At 35.5% G+C, this 19,400-nt stretch overlaps 1 non-coding gene across 1 annotated transcript; it reads left to right on the forward strand.

Annotated features, from left to right (window-relative positions):
• The first annotated feature begins 1,320 nt into the window (after positions 1 to 1,320).
• On the forward strand, positions 1,321 to 1,427 carry LOC141682390 (small nucleolar RNA R71). The gene has a single exon (XR_012559777.1). It is a non-coding gene; the product is annotated as a small nucleolar RNA R71 (small nucleolar RNA).
• The last annotated feature ends 17,973 nt before the right edge of the window (positions 1,428 to 19,400 follow it).

The following is a 19,400-nucleotide window of genomic DNA, read 5'->3' on the forward strand; positions in this document are numbered from 1 at the left end:
ATAGATAAGGGCATCAGATTGATGCTAGCTCCTAAATCACATAAACATTTGTCGAACAACAAGTTTCTGATAGTGCAAGGAATAGTGAAGTTTCCGGGATCTTTAAGCTTCGGAGGCAACTTCTGTTACAGCACACCACTGCATTCCTCCGTTAGAGCAATAGTCTCTAAGTCATCGAGCTTCACTTTTCAAGAGAGAATACCTTTCATAAACCTCGCATAGCTAGGTATATGTTCAAGAGCTTCAGCGAAAGGTATGTTGATATTAAGTTTCTTGAACACCTCCAAAAACTTCTCAAACTACTTATCCAATTTTTTCTTCTGCAACCTCTTAGGAAAAATAGGTGGAGGATAGATCTGTTTCTCCCCTTTATTACCCTCAGGAGGAGTGTGTTCCACAATAGTCTTCCTTGGTTCCACATCTGCTTCCTTCTGCACTTCTTCTTCAGCCACAACTGCATTTTCTGAAACTTGAGATTTTTCAGTCTCTTCGTCTTGCTGAATTTGGGGGCTTGTGACATTTCCAAACCTTAAGGTGAAGGCATTCACCTGTTCTTCAACTTCCCTCTTGCCTGGATTTGTTTATGTATCACTAGGAAGCATTCCTGGTGGTCGATTTAATAAGGCATTAGCAATTTGCCCTATCTGGTTCTCCAGATTCTGGATAGAAACAGTCTAGCTTTGGCATATAAGAGCCTGGTTTTTGCACATAAGCCTCAACTCCTCCAATTCAGATTTTTCATTCGAATATAGACCTATATCATGAGTTTGTTGTTGGAGTTTTTGTCTTGGTGCAAATTATTGCTGAAAACCAGGAGGGTTGAATTGTTTTGCTCCAAACTGCTAGAACAGCTATTGCATCGCATTCTGATTATTGCACCATCTAAAATTAGGATGATTCCAGTTGTCAGGATGATAAGTGTCTGGAACTGGTTGCTGCGATCTCTGAAAGTTGCTCAAAAACTGAGCTGAGTCACTAGATATAGCGTATTGCTCCGTCACATGCGGACCTGTACACAGCTCACAAACACTAATTAGCCGCTTAACACCATAGTTAGCCAAAGAATCGATCTTCATAGACAACGCCTTTAGTTGAGCAGTGATAGCCGTAGTTGTATCCACTTCAAGAACTCCTGCTACCTTGACATGTGGACATCTCTGGGTTGGATACTCATATTCATTAGCATCCATCAGTTCAATTAGATCATAAGCTTCCTCATAGCTCTTTGCCCATAATGCTCCACCTGATGCTGCGTCTAGCATGGGTCTAGATTGTGCTCCCAAACCATTATAAAAACAATTGATGATCATCCAATCAGGCATTCCATGATGAGGATACTTCCTAAGCATCTCCTAGTAGCGCTCCCAAGCTTCATATAAAGATTCTCCTGATTGCTGCGTAAATTGAGTAAGGGCATTCCTGATTGCAGCTGTCTTCGCCATAGGGAAGAATTTAGCAAGAAATTTCTGAGCAAGATCCTCCCAAGTAGTAATCGAACCAGCTGGTAGAGAGTGTAACCAGCTCTTAGCTTTCTCCTTCAAAGAGAATGGGAATAGTCTCAGCTTTATAGTATCTTCAGAAACTCCATTGAACCTGAAGGTGTCGTAGATCTCAATGAAATCCCTAATGTGCATATTGGGATCTTCAGTTGGAGAACCCCCAAACTAGATTGAATTTTGCACCCATTGAATTATTTCAGGCTTGATCTCAAAGGTATTAGATGTGATAGCTGGCCGGACAATGCTAGATTGAATGTCATTGATCTTGGGTTGAAAAAAATCCATCAAGGCTTTCATTTGTGCTACTGGATCTTCCATTATACTGAGTACTTGAAACACAAACAAATAAACCGTGAGAGTAAAAGAGTCCGAGTCAGTGAACTTTAATGACCACTGATGACAAGCACATAAACTAAAAATTAACATCGAGTCCCCGACAGCGGAGCCAAAAACTTGTTAGGGCGAAAACACGCGCTAAAATACACGCAAGTATACAAAATCGCAAGTAATATAGAATATCTTCTAGTTCGTTCCCATAAAGACTCTATTAAGTTAAATTCAGAATGTGCACCTATGCATCAATGTATGATTATCCTTCACTGCTAAGACAATTATCAAATAAGGGCTTTGATTAACTAAGATATTAACTAACATGCAATTAGCTATAATAAAAGATTAAATTAACTATATAAGACAAACATGGGATTCTAACTTCATTAATACTTCATTCAAAGTTTATGTCTTTAACCCTAGCATGTGATGGTGATGACACTAATCAGATAACACAAAACTAATAAATGCCAACTTTCGTTGAACGAGTACCATTCTACCAGACATCCACAAAAGAGATAGAAGCTGAATAGGCACCAATTATATTGAGACCCTATATGTCTATAGAATTTGATAACATAACGGTTTAAGCACAAGTTATCTATCTTGATTACATAGGGTAAGTAAGATGGGTAAAATTACTTACAAATCATGCATAACAAATACATGAACCTATGCTAGCATGGCAAGTTCTAAACCTCTATATTCACTATCGCCTCAATAGAGATTAACACGCTATCTTACATGTTAGCTACACACATAAGATGAATAAGCACAACCAATACCAGGATATCATACAATCACCACACACCAAGATATTAAAATAATTAACTATTGAATCTATAAGTAAATTCGCTAGAATCCCATGATAATGATTAGTTCATAATCGAACTCATCATCATCATGGATTCCAATAAAAGCATGGTATAAGCAACGTCTTAATAAACTGAATAATAATTAAAGTATGAATAAACGATATCTGGGTTCAACAAGAACGAAAACGAGCATCCAAAGTTGAAAACAAGATCTTCTTTTTCGGAGTTGTTTTGTGCTTTTAGGTGTTCTCCTTGGTATTTCAATCTTCCCGGATGATGAAAACCCTTTTTTTAAATATATATAAGCCCATATTGGACCTGGACCCTTAAAATCGTCAAATTTCACTCAAAAAAGGCTTTTTTAGCGAAATCAGTGAAGTCGGCCGTGCATCAGCATGCGGCCGCCTAGCACCAGCAGGCGGGCGCCTGACACCAGCAGGCGGGCGCCTGACACCAGCAGGCGGGCGCCTGACACCAGCAGGCGGGCGCCTGACACCAGTAGGCGGGCGCCTGACACCTTTCTGGAAAATTTTGATGAATCTTATTTTGCCCATAACTTGAGTTCTACTCGTCAGAATTAGGCGATTCAACTGCCCACGCGAATCTAACGAGATTCTCTACAACTTGAAAATGGCCTTGGATTAAATCTGATCACTTTTCATCATATTTCAGTTTAAAGCCCCTTTCTTCATTTAACTGATACCTGAAATGCAATAACACAAAAACACATCAAAATGCCAACAACTTGAGTCCAAAACACCAATTTAAGTTTGTAATGAAGCATTTCAAGTGGATATAAAATCCACTTATCACCAACTAAGTGAGGAGACTATTTGGTAACCATTCCTCACAGTGCAAGTGTGTGATTTCTGTTTAGTGATCTCACATTGTGTTCCACTCATCTCTACACTCAAGTGTTTGTCACTCAGTCTCACAATATGTCACTCACTCAAAGCTCCAAACATCCAAGTGTACCTACGAGATAATCCTTTTCATAGAAAAGTTGTCTTCCACCTTCAAGGATGGAAACTCTCAGTCAAGAGATTCAGAAATGTTCCTTCTGAGAGGGGAAATTAGGATTCTTTTAAGTGGCAGAATTCCTGATATCCCTCAACTTCCATGAAGAAGTATACCTTATAAACTCGTCAGTTGATATTTGAGTCCTCATTTACAAGTTGCTATTTTGACTAAGTCAAAATCATATCCAGATTTGAATTCTGGGAAGATAACCAGTAATCAATGATATGACATTAGGGATCAAAGACTTATTCTGAAGTCTGTGAAGACTTATCAAAGTAACCAACCAAGATCATATGTTCTTATTCAAAATCAGAGATAAAGATTAGAACATGATCCAGGATTTCAACCTATTTCCATTGACCTTGATATGGTTTGACAATGATTGATGCGTCAATACCTTCCTTCTGTGTGTGAATCTCACATGTGCATTGAAAATATTCTAATCAAGGAGTAGTGACTCTTATACAGATGCCCTGGCTGACAGGCGAATTTTCAATAGATAACATTCTGTTGGGAGAATGCACCTAGTAACTTTTTATATGCCTTTTTCAGCTCTATATCATTTTGAGAGAATACAGATGGGCTTACAGATGTCTTAGGTTATACATACTCCACTTCTTTGTGAGAGACAAAGTTGTAGGGTTGACCTTTCCTTATGTGGTGCTTCTTGGCACTATCTCCGTCATTCTCAACACAACTCCAAAACCAAATGGTAATTTTGTCTGATCACTGAGTTGATATCTCAAGAAAATTAAGTGAATCAGAGCTAAATCTGGGGGATGTATCAGAGTAAGGTAATGGAATACTGTTTGAGAAGTGTTTGGTTCTAATGACTTGGGTTAGAACCTATGAGGTTTGATAGGCTCTTAGTTAGTTTCTAAAACCACTGAGGATGTTGAAGATCACAAACATCCGAAGTACAATATCATAGAATTTGATGATTAAGAACAGAGTGATTTCAAAACCATAGATCTTTTACCTTTACTTACCACAATATGGATTTATGAAGGATGTCTCAAATGATCATGCTTTCTGATTTTTTGACAATGCTACTAAACAAATCTCATCAACTCAAAACAATTCTAAGTTAGTCCAGTACAGATCAATAATATAGAGGAAAGAGATGAACATTGTTCTAAACTTATAAGACTTGCATAAGGTAATCAGAGTATAAGGAATATATCAAAATCAAATATCCAGAAAAAATTATAAGCATAACAAGATCATCAGAGTTACATATAGGATCAACCTATAAGTTATACAATTATGTCACAACTATCCCTAGTTATGCTGCATATTTATTCTAGCACAAAACAAGCAGAGTTATTCTTGCATGAATAGAGAGTCAGACTGACCAAGGAATCTGTTGTCAGAGTTACCTAGGGTCTGAAACTCAACAAACATACAGAATTACTCAGAAAATATGATACAATCACACAGAATATAATCAGAGATGTGTGTGTGTGCTAAATAAATATCAATATCAAGAGTGTTTGAATCAGAGAAAACATATAACATGTAAACATTCAAACAACTCATATATTGCATCAAAACTATAACTTATTTACCACTAGCATATAACATGTAACTCATGATAATCAGTTAGCTTTAAAACAAGTTTATAAACATGAATATATATAATGAATATATATATATATAAACTTACTTTCCCCTCAAAGCATCATCATCGGGGTTGTAAAGTTTGCCCGTACCAAATTACATTTTTTAATTTCCAATTAATTGGACAAATTCAACATGCCAAGTTCACTAACCAACTTATTGAAGGTAAGTTCATCAAGTGGCTTCGTGAAAATGTCTGCAATTTGGTCCGTTCTGGGAACATAATGAAGTTCCATAATACTACTCGTTATATGCTCTCGAATAAAATGATACCTTATATCAATATTTTGGTCCTTGAATGCTGAACAGGGTTATTTAAGATTGATATGGCACTTGTGTTGTCACAGTAGATAGGAATATTCTTCAAATCAAGTCCATAGTCTCGGAGTTGGTTTCTCATCCAAAGAAGTTGAGAACAGCAGCTACCAGCAGCAATGTATTCAGCTTCAGCAGTAGATGTAGAAACTGAATGTTGCTTCTTACTAAACCAAGAAACCAATCTTCTCCCAAGAAACTGACAGCTTCCTGAAGTACTCTTCCAATCAATCTTACAACCAGTGTAGTTAGAATCTGTATAGCCGATGAGATCAAAGCCTGTATCTTTAGGATACTAGATACCTAGATTAGGTGTACCCTTCAGATATCTAAAAATTCTTTTGACGACTATCATATGAGATTCCATCGGATCAGCTTGGAACCGTGCACGCAAGCATATAGCAAACATAATGTCTGGACGACTCGCAGTCAGGTAGAGTAATGATCCAATCATGCCTCGCTAATGAGTGATGTCCACCATCTTACCAGACTTGTCTTGATCAAGTTTTGTGGCAGTTGCCATCGAAGTCTTTGCAGGTGTTGAGTCTTCCAACTGATATTTCTTCAGAAGATCTCTGATGTACTTTGTTTGACAAATGAAGTTACCATCTGATTTCTGACTCGCTTGTAATCCAAGGAAGTAGCTCAACTCACCCACCATACTCATCTCGTACCTACTCTGCATAAGCTTAGCAAACCTTGCACAAAGTGCATCATTCGTAGACCCAAATATAATATCGTCAACATAAACTTGCATAAAAATGGTATCATCTTTATGATTCTTATAAAAAAGAGTCTTATCTATAACACCTCTAGTGAAACCATTTTCAAGAAGAAATTATGAGAGAGTGTCATACCATGTTCTCGGCGCTTGTTTTAGACCATAAGGAGCCTTGAAGAGAAAATAGACAAAATCTTTAAACGCGGGATCTATGAAACCAGGGGTTGCTCCACATAGACCTCTTTTTCAAGCTCACCATTCAGGAAAGCACTTTTCACATCCATCTGATATACCTTGAAGTTTGAATGTGCTGCAAATGCTAAAAACATCCTGATGGCTTCAAGTCTAGCAACTGGTGCAAAGGTCTCATCATAGTCAATCCCTTCTTCTTGAGAGTATCCCTTAGCAACCAGTCTCGCCTTGTTCCTTGTTATAATTCCATCTTCATCAAGCTTGTTTCTGAAAACCCATTTATTGCCAATCACTGATTTGTCTTTAGGTCTGGGTACAAGCTTCCACACTTTCTGTCGTTCGAACTGATTGAGTTCCTCTTGCATAGCAATCACCCAATCTGGATCTCCAAGAGCTTCATCTACTTTCTTTGGCTCCATTTGAGATAGAAACCCAGAATAGAAACATTTATTTGCTGTAGCTCTTCTAATCTTGACTCCACTGTCAGGATTACTAAGTATCAAGTTCTAAGGGTGGTTTTCACTCCAAACTCTATGTCTTGGTAGACTAGCCCTTGATGACTCAGCATTTCCAGAATTGAGTTGAGTCTGACTACCGGATCTTTGTTCTTCTCCTTGTTCTGCTCCCCCTGAGTTGTTGCCAGCTTGATCTACAGAATCTGAAGCTTGAGGAATGGTCCCTGAGATTGTGTGACTTATCTCATGACCATTACCTTCAGAATCTACATCAGAATAATGATCATCAGGATCATTTCCATTGTCATTGTTGTCCGGAATAACTTCAGGTTCATCTTCTCCATCAGAAAGATCTTCAACATCAAGATTATCACTGTCATCTTCCTTCTGAATACTTGGAAGCTTGGCACCATCAAATCTTACATTAAGGCTTTCCATAACCTTTTGATCACTAATCAAATACACCCTATAAGCCTTTGATTCCAGAGAATAGCCCAGAAAGATACCTTCTTCAGCTTTAGCATTAAACTTTCCAAGATGCTCATCATCCTTAAGCACGAAGCACTTTCTTCCAAACACATGAAAGTATTTCACTGATGGTTTCTTGTTGGCCATTAACTCGTAAGGGGTCTTCTCATATATCTTGTTGATCAGGCCTCTGTTTTGAGTATAGCATGCAGTGTTAACTACTTCAGCCCAAAAGTAAGTAGGAAGATTGGCTACATTAAGCATAGTCCTTGCAGCTTCAACCAATGTTCGATTCTTCATCTCAACCAATCCATTTTGTTGTGGAGTCCTTGGTGCTGAAAACTGTCTTGAGATGCCCTTCTCGACACAGAAATCATTCAGCTTTGCATTTCTGAATTCTATTCCATTATCTGATCTGATTGTTCGCACAGGCATTCCATCTTCTAACTCAATCTTATTGATGTGATCAATAATCATATCAGGTGCTTCATCCTTTTAATGTAAGAATAACACCCACGTGTATCTGGAATAGTCATCAACAATCACTAAGACATATTTCTTTCTTGACATAGACATGACGTTGAAGGGACCAAACAAATCCATGTGAAGGAGTTGTAGTGGTTCAGTGATGTCAGTCATTATTTTCTTCTTGTGTGATGCCCTCTTTGACTTTCCCTTCTCACATGCTTCACAAAGTCCATCAGGACTGAATTCCATCTCGGGCAATCCTCTCACCAATTCCCTCTTAACTAAAGAATTCATGGTCTTGAAGTTCAAGTGGGAGAGCTTCTTATGTCATAACCAACTTTCATCTGGAGTGGCTTTACTGTAGAAACACATCACTTGACCATCTGCAGAATTCCAGTCAGCTATGAATAAATCACCCTTTCTAACTCCATTGAGAGTCAGCTTCTCATTCTTCTGATTAGAGATCAAACACTTCTCCTTCTTGAACAACACTTCACATCCTTTCTCACAGAATTAACTGATACTGAGAAGATTATGCATAAGACCTTCAACCAGAGAGATTTCTTCAATGATGACATTGCCAATTTCCAAACAGCCATATCCCGTAGTATAACCTTTGTTGTCATCTCCAAAAGTAACCACTGGTCCAGCTTTCTCAACCACCTTTGATAGCAGGGCTCTATCTTCAGTCATATGCCTTGACCATCTACTGTCCATAATCCATATGACCTTCTTCTGCTTTATGCCCTGAAAACAAAAGTGATTAAGTTTTCTTTGGTACCCAAACTACATTGGGTCCCGAAGACTCAGAAGCATTTGAATATATAACATTTCTCTTCACAGAATTAACAGGCTTAACAATTTTTGCTTTATCATTAATTGTTTTCTTGTCACTTTCAGAAGCACCAACAGACTTGCTCTTGGGCATGGTGACAGGTGCCACTTTCCTAGCTTTAGGAGGGCTTACAGTCTTTGATCTACCAGTGTTCTTACTAACATTCTTATCATGATTATGAGATGTATTATGTGAGTGTCTGGAATCAAGATATATGTGCATGAAAGATACTACACATGGCATGTAAACAGATTTATTACACTTAGAAACTTTAGGCATGTTAGGCTTGTTAAGCACATAAGCATTCTTAACATTATCTACTTTAACCTTTCTACAAGAATGAGTAAGGTGACCAGCAGAATCACAATTGTTGCATAACTTCCTAGGGCCATTAGTTCCTATCCTTCTATTTCTACTTCTATTCTTCTTATTCTTGGAAGTAAAACCTAGTCCGGCAAAAGATAAGTCAGAGTCACTAGCAACAGACGTAGGTTTCTTTTCCTTTTGTCTCCTTGAGAGCTCGAGATCCTCAACAAGCATCTCATGATGAATATAAATATTATCTTCATCAAAGGGCTCAACAGTAGCTTTCTTAAATAGAGGCTTCTTAGCTTCCTTAAGAACATGAGGTGTACTAGGGGGATTAACAACTTTCTCTACAGGCTCATTTTCAACTACTCGTTTCTTAGAAGCTTTTCTAAGTTCGTTGTAGTCTAAGCCTATCCTTACTTTTCCACCTACTACTTGATCAGCTATAAGCTTCATAGCAAGATTTACAGAATCAGTAAAAGCATGCAATTTAGTTTCTAATTCTGCATTCTTGTTCCTTAGCTCTTCCTCTGTCTCAAGGTGCTTAGTAATCTTAAGCTCTAAATATTTATTGGTTTGCTTAAGATTCTCAACATTGACCCTATCTAAAACTAACTTATCATTTTCATCTTTAACTTTCTTTAGTTCTACTTTAAGGTCTTCGACATCAAGCAGAGTACATCTTAATGTAGTATTAACGTTTCTATACACTTCTTTTACGGCATCATGTTGCTCAAGCATTCCTTTGTATTGCATCGTGCCTTAAGATAGTGATGAGAAACATCATTTCCATACACTAGGACAGTATGCCTGAAGGCGACACAATGTTCATTCTCACGCAAGTTATCTGGAAGTAAAGCACGAATAGTTGGAAATGTTACATGAGATGAAGATTCTGCCATCAATGCAAGATTTCTATATTGCTCTTCTTCATCATCAGTATCATCCCAGCTCTTCCCCTCAGCTATGTAAGATTTCACTGGATACTTCCTTGAGCTACCTGAGTCCTTCTTCTGATAAGCTTTGCTTTTATCCTTTCCTTGTTGAGACTTTCTGCACTCAGTGGCAAAGTGCCCGGCCTCATCACAGTTATAGTATCTGAACTTGCTTCTATCAACCATCCCTGTCTTGTAACCTGATCCAGAAGATGAACTTGACCTCTGACCACGGTTGTTGCTTTCAAAACCCCTAAAGCCTTGCTTTCTTCTAAACCTGATGTTACTGAACATCCCTGCTAGATTGGCCATAGTAGGATCTTCCATGCTTTACAGCTCCTCAGTGGTGTAGTAGTCACTTGGATTCCCAGAGAGGTTTCCATCATCCATCTCAGCTTCAAAGAGCGTTTCAGCTTTAGACTTAGGCCTTTCAGCAGTAATGTTAAGCTATTTGATTCCACTGGCTACAAGAGCTGTTGTCTTGAGTAGTTCAGTATTCTTGCTATCAACTGTACCACCACCATAGATGATCTTCCTTTGTTCTTGCTCCATTTCATGAGTCTTCAGTTTACCATACAACTTCTCAAGTGTCATAGTTTCAAAGTCAGTACGCTCACGAGCAGATGAAGCCTTATTCTCTAAGTGGTGAGGTAGGACTAGCATAAACTTCATGTTGACTTCTCTCTGAGGATAAGTCTTGCCATGAATACTTGATTCATTTAACAGCTTGTTTAGTCTTTCAAAGACTTGAGTAATACTTTTTCCAAGCAAGGACTAAAGGCCTCACACTGTGAAGTCAAGATGTCCATTCGATTCTGCCTGACATCTTCAGTTCCTTCCATAAGCAGTTCTATGGTTTCCCACATGTGCTTTGCACTCTCACATACCATAATTTAGTGACTCATATCATCATCCATCGAATCCACCAAAATAAGCTGCAGGCCTTCATCCAGAGCTATCAGTTCTTCGTCACGTGCACTCCATTCAGCTTCAGGACATGACATTCTCATATTAGGCAACTCTGGATGATCCTTCATAGGCACATGTCTTCGATCTCTCAATACTCTCATATACTCTGGATTCGATGCCCGAATATATAATAGCATTTTCTTTTTCCATAGATTATATCTCGATTTATCAAACTGAGGAACCTTGATACTACTAACTTTCTGAGAACTCGTCTTTTCAGATCTGAGAAAAATTTGCAATAACCCGTCTCAAAATAGGATAACCCAGTCAGTCAACAGTACCAAACCAGTCAAGTCAAAACCAACAAACCCAAATCAGATCTACACACCGAAAGCACTCCCAAACTCCGTACAACCAAAATTAACAACAAAACTTGCTAATCTAACGGATCAGATCTGTATATCGATCAACAAGCTCTGATACCAATTGTTAGGTCCAAATATACATACAGGGGGGGTGAATGTATTTTTTTCATTTTTCGTTAATTAATTGCAGCGGAAAATAAACCTCGAAAATGAAATAAACAAACACTAAGAGATTCACGAAATAATTCTTTTTATTAATAAATTAAACCATAAAGGTTTGCTTACAACTCCGAATATAAATAATTTGAAGCAACAAATATAGAGAGAATCAAAATAATAGCAATCAATTTGGGGTTCTATCTATCACTCTAAAAATTCAAAGCTTCTATTAAAAGATATTAAATACAATCAAGAGAGCTTTTAATAATGAGTGTTACAAGTTTGTAAGGCTTTAATGGTGTGAAATAAATTGGGCATCACTTCTCTCCTTAATTTCAATAAATGAAATAAACCCACTCTACAAGAAAAATTCTGCAGAGCTTTAATGGTGTTTTGCTGAGAAGTATATTTTTCCAATCTGCTGAAAATTGGTTTTGTTGTGGTAGAATTTTAGGATAGATAAGAATTGAATACGTGGCGAATTTTGATCCAAGTGTTTGAATATGACAGCTTGCAATTTCAATTATGTGGCGACCAAAAATATACCCTGTAGCATATAATTGCCATAGACAATTTAATATATTCTCTCTTTGGCGACCAGTGTCATTCCTTTTATGCGAAGTTTTTTGCCTTAGAATTATTTTCGTTCTGTGGCGATTAGAACTGCAGTAGCAGTATCACTTCTGTGGTGACTACAGAGTAGCCGCCTTTTACTTAGCCAAAATCTTCGCCTATGGCGACCAGAAGAGGAAGAGTAGTACTGATGTTGAACAAATAAGCTTAAAATGACTTGAATGATTTGCTTTTCATTCGGATAAAACAAAATAGTAAGGCAGGAAGTGACATGCACACGGTACAAGGCACTCAGTAGTCGCCAGACATGGCTTTGAACGCGCGAGTGAAAATAGAAATGAAAGTAGTTGCATCAATCTGATTCATTTATTTTACTTTGCTTTTCAATACATTTGATTTCAATTCTGTACTGCCAAGGGTCCCACCCATGTAACTTGCATTGAACAACAACAGCGAGTTGTTCATTTTGTTTAATTCATGTGAATGCCGCAGTGCTGCTATTGTCACTTCTTTTGTTTATACAAATAAACAACACACTCCCACTTGCAATTGTTTTTGTCATGAGATAACAATTGCATGTAGTTTTATTTCTTTTATTTACAAAGTAAACAATCATGCCACCTCATTTTCTAACACACGGTTCTGTGTGTTAGTTTTCTTTCCACTTAATTTGCCTGGCTGGTTCCATTTGGGTAAATAAATAAACATGCATGCAAAATTTAACTGACAAGTAGTAGAAAAATAAAAACATTTGACATTTGTTTAATTAAATAAATAACGAATTTGATTTCATATATTTATCTAATTAACAATCAAATGTAAATTTATTTTTCTAAATTAAATATTGATATTAAATTAAATAAATAAATGATTTGAATTTCATTTATTCATTTAATAAAAATCAATTTTTAATTTATTTATTTTAAAATCAATTGTGATATAAAATTAAATAAATAAATGAGATGATTTTCATTTATTTTTTTAATAAAAAATCAGTCATTGATTTAAAAATAAATCCAGTAAATCCTCAGGCTGTACTGCTCTGTATCTGCAGGCCTTCTAATCTCCGGGGTTTTGTATCTTAATATATTTTTAGACTCCTCGAGTACAAAAACGACTTAATAGTGTTCCAAAAAATAATACTCTATTTCCCTTTCACGGACCATTGACGTCTAGTGCACGGGTCTGGTTCACAGACGACTAGTTCCGCTCTCAGGCCTTCGTATTATACCTGTATAAACCATTGTTAAGTCTTCTACCAAATATAACCAACTACACTAGAAATCCTTGAGGTCTTCACACTGATTCTGACAACTGCTTCGAATGACTCCAACCTTATTCCTCCGATGCCTGAACATATTAATGAACTTAATACGGATCGTTGTTGATGTCTTCTTCTCTGCAGCTAACAAAACCTTTGGTGCATATACCCAATAAACAATCTGTACTAATTCCAGTGGAACATAGATTATTTCAAAGTCCTTGTTCTATGTTGAGTTATCCAAACCAGTATTGTTGAGATAAACATACAGCTTCAATCTTGCTCAATAGACCTCTATCTGGATGAGCTAGAAGAAGTAAGAGCTATTGATGCTTACAAGCATCTTCTAGAGAGATTGGTCTTCAGGTATAAGGGTGGAAAAGAGCTAACTTGGCCTCTTCACAGAATTCTCAATGAAGGCTATTCTGTTATAGTAAAGATTTTCTCCTCAATAAAGAAGAACTTCGAATTCAACATTTTTGCCAAAAAGATGGTATTGAATAAAATTGAAGAGATAAGGAATAGCTGAGAGGACCAAATGCACTCCCAAAAGTCTTAACAATTCTACACACAGGAAATAGAGTGCATTTGAGGCCATACTGTTTGTTAGAGTTCAAGGATGAGAAATGCACTAGAAGATTCTTCAGATTAGAAGATCAACTGAAAATTTTAAGCAATGAAACTCTTATGGAGATACAAGATATGTTGGATCAGAAAAATGAAGATGAATCTGAATTCTGCAGGCAACTTCAACACCAAATTGAAGAAAATAATAAGAAATTAGGAAAGAAGTTCACACAGTCAAGAAAATAAGTTAAAATTGCTCAGTCTAGAGGAGCACCTTAAAAATGGCTTGTGAGATTCTCTGTAAACCTTCCTCTACATAATTTTCAATAAATTGCAGCACTTGTTAATTTTATCTACTAGAAATCAGTCTGTACTCATAGGGTGTTTTGTTATCATCAAGTTTCTCTTAATTTATGCCTACAATTCCAGTAGACAAAATTGGGGGAGATTGTTAGGAATATATTATGTACTTAATGATAAGTTAAACAAAACACCTTAGTAGATTCAATTTAGTGTTTGTAGCTTTAAACGGATGATCACGTTAACATCCGTTGAAAGGGTAGCTTATGTATTAATAAATTTAGTAGCACAAATCTGTATATTGTAATTCCTTAGAGAACTAGATGTTGTAGAATGTTCTAAGTCATGTTGACTACTAGATTGATATGCAAGATAGGTTGGCTAATTATAAATATTAGATGCCTTGTAATCTTGTATAAGTGAAATAGAGTTAACTGCTATGAAGATGCTCTCAATGGATGTTCCAGAAGGTTTCAACGGATGATCAACTAGAGCTTCAGTGGATGTGTTGGGTTTCGAGCACATAAACGCAATGGAAACGGTAATTAAAAATGTAAAAAATCAGAATTTTTGAAACCCACCGCAGGATCCATGCGAAAAACATATATTTAATTCGTAGATCAGATTGTTTACCTTAAGAAGCTTTACCAATTGGTTGACTAATAGAGATCCAAAGCTTGTTCAATCACCACGCATCCCGCTCTCGCGATCTACGCTCTATTGGTATCCACACGAATGCTTGAACTCAAGGATTGGATGTGTACTAGCACAAACCCGTTTCTTCTTGCTCTCTCCATCTTTTCTCTTGGTGGCTAGGGTTTTAGTAAAAGTCTTGCACACAAAATCAGCCACACAAGAGATATTATATAGAGAGTAGAAAAATGAATTATAACTCGTAACTAATTAGGAGTTATTATTAATTCGAAATTCCTATTTGTATTATAATTAAGTCTCACTTAATTATTTAACAAATAAATTTCATAATTAATATTAGTAAATTTGAATATCATTATTTATCTAATTAATTAAGTCAAACTTAATTAATATTATAAATATTTTAAATTACTTTAATTTAATTTAAATCCAATTTAAATTAAATAATCCTTCAAGCATTCTTAGTGTGTGACCCTATAGGTTATTATTATGTTGGCAACGAATTTTAAATCTAATATAAAATCATAAACAATGAGCGGCATCTAGTAATACATCATTACTATCCAAGTAATAGTAATTAAATCGGTGATCGATTAAACCTTTTATGAATAATGTACAATGCAATATAATCTCTTTAACCAAATATTATAGATTAAACTAGAGGCATGTAATGTGTCATCCTCATCATAGTTTAATCCAAGTTTCCTTGATCAATGAATAGACTATCATATCAAATCAACATTTAAGTGTGGCCACGCATTTCGTACTCTAGCTCACATAAGAGACCAATAATATCACTCCTAAAATAGGAGGGTTAAATCCCATCTAGATCATTCATATTTCTCATATGATTCATAATATACCCAATGTCCACTTTTATCATTACCCAGTCAAGGATAACTTTTAGTGGAATCAATGTATATTAATTCTCGTATAGAAATATAATGACTTCAGGTCTAAGGACCATTACATCATTATCACTGTGATAATTACTTATGACACAACAGATATGTAGAATATCACATCGGGTCTGTCCAGCACCACGTACATGTACATCTTCCTGTGTCTTTGACTTTAGTATCACTATACCTATGATCAATGAGATGTGATCATCAGTCAACAAACACACTAGTCTTAATGCATTATTATTGTCCCTTAATAATAATACTCGACTAGGGACCTTTAGGAATATTGATACTATTCTCATAATCTCATTTCTAAGTCACGTACTTAGAGATATAGAATTGCATATCATATTCCAAGGACATTTATTAATCTAACATTTATATCGCAGTAAATTAAGAATTAATAAATTATAAAGGGAATAATCGATAGAACATAAACATTAATAATCCTAATATCTTAAACTAAAACATCATAGTGTTGTCTCTAGGGCACAAACACTAACAGGATGATCAACCAGACTCTCAACGGATTATCAACTAAAGTCTCAACGGATGATCCCACAAAGTTTCAACGGATGATTAAATTCAAAAGCAGTTGATAGTGACTTGACAGTCACATGCGTTGATTGTATGTAAATGGATGTGTCAGCCTATTTACAAGTTTTAGAGAACAAAGAAGCATTTTCATTTCCATGCTAAACTGAAGATATTCAAAGATGCTGGATAGAGAAATGAAGAAGCATGTAATTAGAATAAGAAACATTTAATCTTATTTGTTTGTCTTTTTATCATGTAACTTGGTGATATATAAACCAAGGGTAGCAAGTAGAACTGTATCGAAGATTTAGTAAGCAATTATCAGAGAAACAGATAAGGCTATATCTATAAAAAAAATATGTTCTTTGTAAGTTCAATTTGTAAGCAGTTGTGTACAAATCTTACATCACAGAGTTCTCAAATTTATATATATATATATATATATATATATATATATATATATATATATCTGGTGAAAAAGTTCAATCCACCAGAAAGTTTTTAAATGCTTGTATTTGATTACTTTGTGTTTGATTTCTTCAATATTTTCATTCTGCACTTTAGCTAAATCAAACACAGTTATATATTCAAAGTAGAACAGTTCTTAAAATTCAAAAAGAAGCCAGAATTACGTTCAACCCCCCTTCTGTAATTCTTTGTTAGATTGTTTGGAAATAATATTTAACCATGCATAGAAAATACCATTTAAGTGATGAATCTCAAGTTTCAAGATTTTCTAGCAAGTGGAAGTACTTTATTTGGATTTAGAATGATTAAATTAGGGGCCCGTAAGGGTTGGCTCAGTTGGTTAAAGAGGGGAAAATTATCCTCTTGGTCACAGGTTTGAATCCCACGGGAGGAGGATTTGCGATAATGCCTCCTGAGCCAGAACATGTCACTTAAATGTGGTTTACCTTGGTTCACGTGGTTTGCAGGCTATTGCGTGAGCCCGTAGGGTTTACCCAGTGCGCACCCGAAGGGTAGTGGCTGCGGGTTACCTACGATAAAAAATAATTAAATTAGGGTTTGGTTCCAAATAAAATACGAGCGATCTTTTATGAAAATGTATAGACCTTTTTGGCTCAATTTTAGGCTATAATAAATACTTAGAATATATTTCCTAAAATATAAAATATTTTGAGAGTGTATAAAATATTTTTAAGTATTTAAAATTATTTTATCCGATAAATAAATATATTTGAGATATGAGAGAAAATTACTTTGAAAAATATGAGGAGGAGGATAAAATAAGACATTAATATTCTTTTATCAAATATTAATTTTTAAGATTATACAAATCTTTCTTCGGATGAAAAAATTTATGGTTTGAAAGATTTATATTTTATCCCTTTAAAAACATCTGTTTAAAACAAATTTAGCACAAGTCTTCTAAAGAATATCCAAATTTTGATATTATTTTTTCAAACTTGTTATCTTATTAATATTGCAAAAAGAGCCTAAGAAAAATTATATTTCGACAATTCTTTATGATCTCATTGCATTGAATTTTAGAGTATATTCCTTAAAAATATGTTATAATGTTTTCATAAATTGGAATATCTCTTATATTTATATTTAATATATGAATATACTTAAAGTCATTTTTGAAAATATTTTGCTAGAGACGGCTTTTCATTTTTGATTGTGTCAATTAAATTCATGCATATTTGAAGAGGATATACGTATTTTAAATTTTATGTTAAATTATGCAAATACCAAAATAAATAATTAATCAAAGATGTCCTTCCACATTATTTTTTAGGTGTAAAAGTTACTCACACACCTGAGGGAATTATTTTGTATCAACACAAGTTTGCTAGAGAACTTCTAGTTGAACTTGGTTTGGATCTTTCTGTTCCTGCCTATACTCATCTTCCTTTGAACCTTAAGTTGTCACAATCTGAACGTGCCTTATTTGATAATCCTGAAGTTTGCAGATCTTTGGTTGGAAAGTTTAATTACCTTACCAATACTCGTCCAGATATGTCTTATTATGTGCAAACTTTAAGTCAATATATAAATGCTCCTCGCACTTCTCATTTCCAAGCTTTGCATCATGCCCTTCGTTATCTTGTTGGGACTGTTTTTTAGGGTATTTTGTTACAAACAACTGATCAACTCACTTTACAAGCATTCTCAGATACAGGTTGAGCATCATACATTGATTCTAGACATTCTGTTATACGTTATAATTTACTTTTTGGTAACTCTCCTTTCACCTGGATATCCAAGAAATAAAGTACCATCTCTCGCTCTTCAGCTGAGGCAGAATACCGTGACATGGTCTCAGCTGTTGTCGTGGTAACTTGGGTGGTTCATTTGGTTGAAGAACTGGATGTTTCTAGTCTCAAGTTTATTTTCTTGCACTGTGATAATCAGTATGCCCTGCATATAGCCAAGAAACCTGTATTTTATGAGCGTGCCAAGCATATCGAGCTTGATTTTCACTTTACTCGTGACAAGGTTTTAGAAGGCTTACTACAGCTCACTTACTTACATACTCGTTCTCAGTTAGCTGATATTTTAACGAAGATTGTTCCTTCTTCCCAGTTCAACTCTTTGTTGTCCCAGATTGGAGGGTTTACACCTCCATCTTGAAGGGGGATATTGAAACTTAGCCGTTAAGTTTCCATCCATCTTGTATACATACTTGAAATTCTTGATCACTTAGAGTGCCACATCAGCATATCCTTTTAGGATTCAACTGGTGTATAAGTAGTATTGAATTTTCCATATTGTAAACTTGAGAATCACATAAACATTTCACAGCTTTGTCTTCTTCATTCTTTGGTTGTGAGATACATTTTATTTCAGTTTACATTTATAGCTTCGTTTATCACATCACACATCCATTATCAACACTGTTATATATTGAATGCAGCACTAGGTGAATGTGTTTCTTGGATTTTTAGTCTTTTTACAATTGTTTAGATTTTATGTGAACAAAGCAGTTAAGATATTATAAAGATATTATATTTACAGAATTAATTAACAAGCACAATATTTTCAAAACTCACTTAATTTGTATTAATTAAGTATGTCTTGCTACAAATTCTATGTTCTTAAGAAAATAAGAACTCAGCTTCTATCTCGAGAGAATACAAGAAAATCTAGATTTGTTTGTTACTTGTGAACTGAGGACCCGTGCATGCTTTATAGACTAGCATCACGAGTTTATAAGACTTGCA

This window comes from Apium graveolens, chromosome 1 (genome assembly GCF_009905375.1).
Source record: "Apium graveolens cultivar Ventura chromosome 1, ASM990537v1, whole genome shotgun sequence".
NCBI lineage: Eukaryota > Viridiplantae > Streptophyta > Magnoliopsida > Apiales > Apiaceae > Apium > Apium graveolens.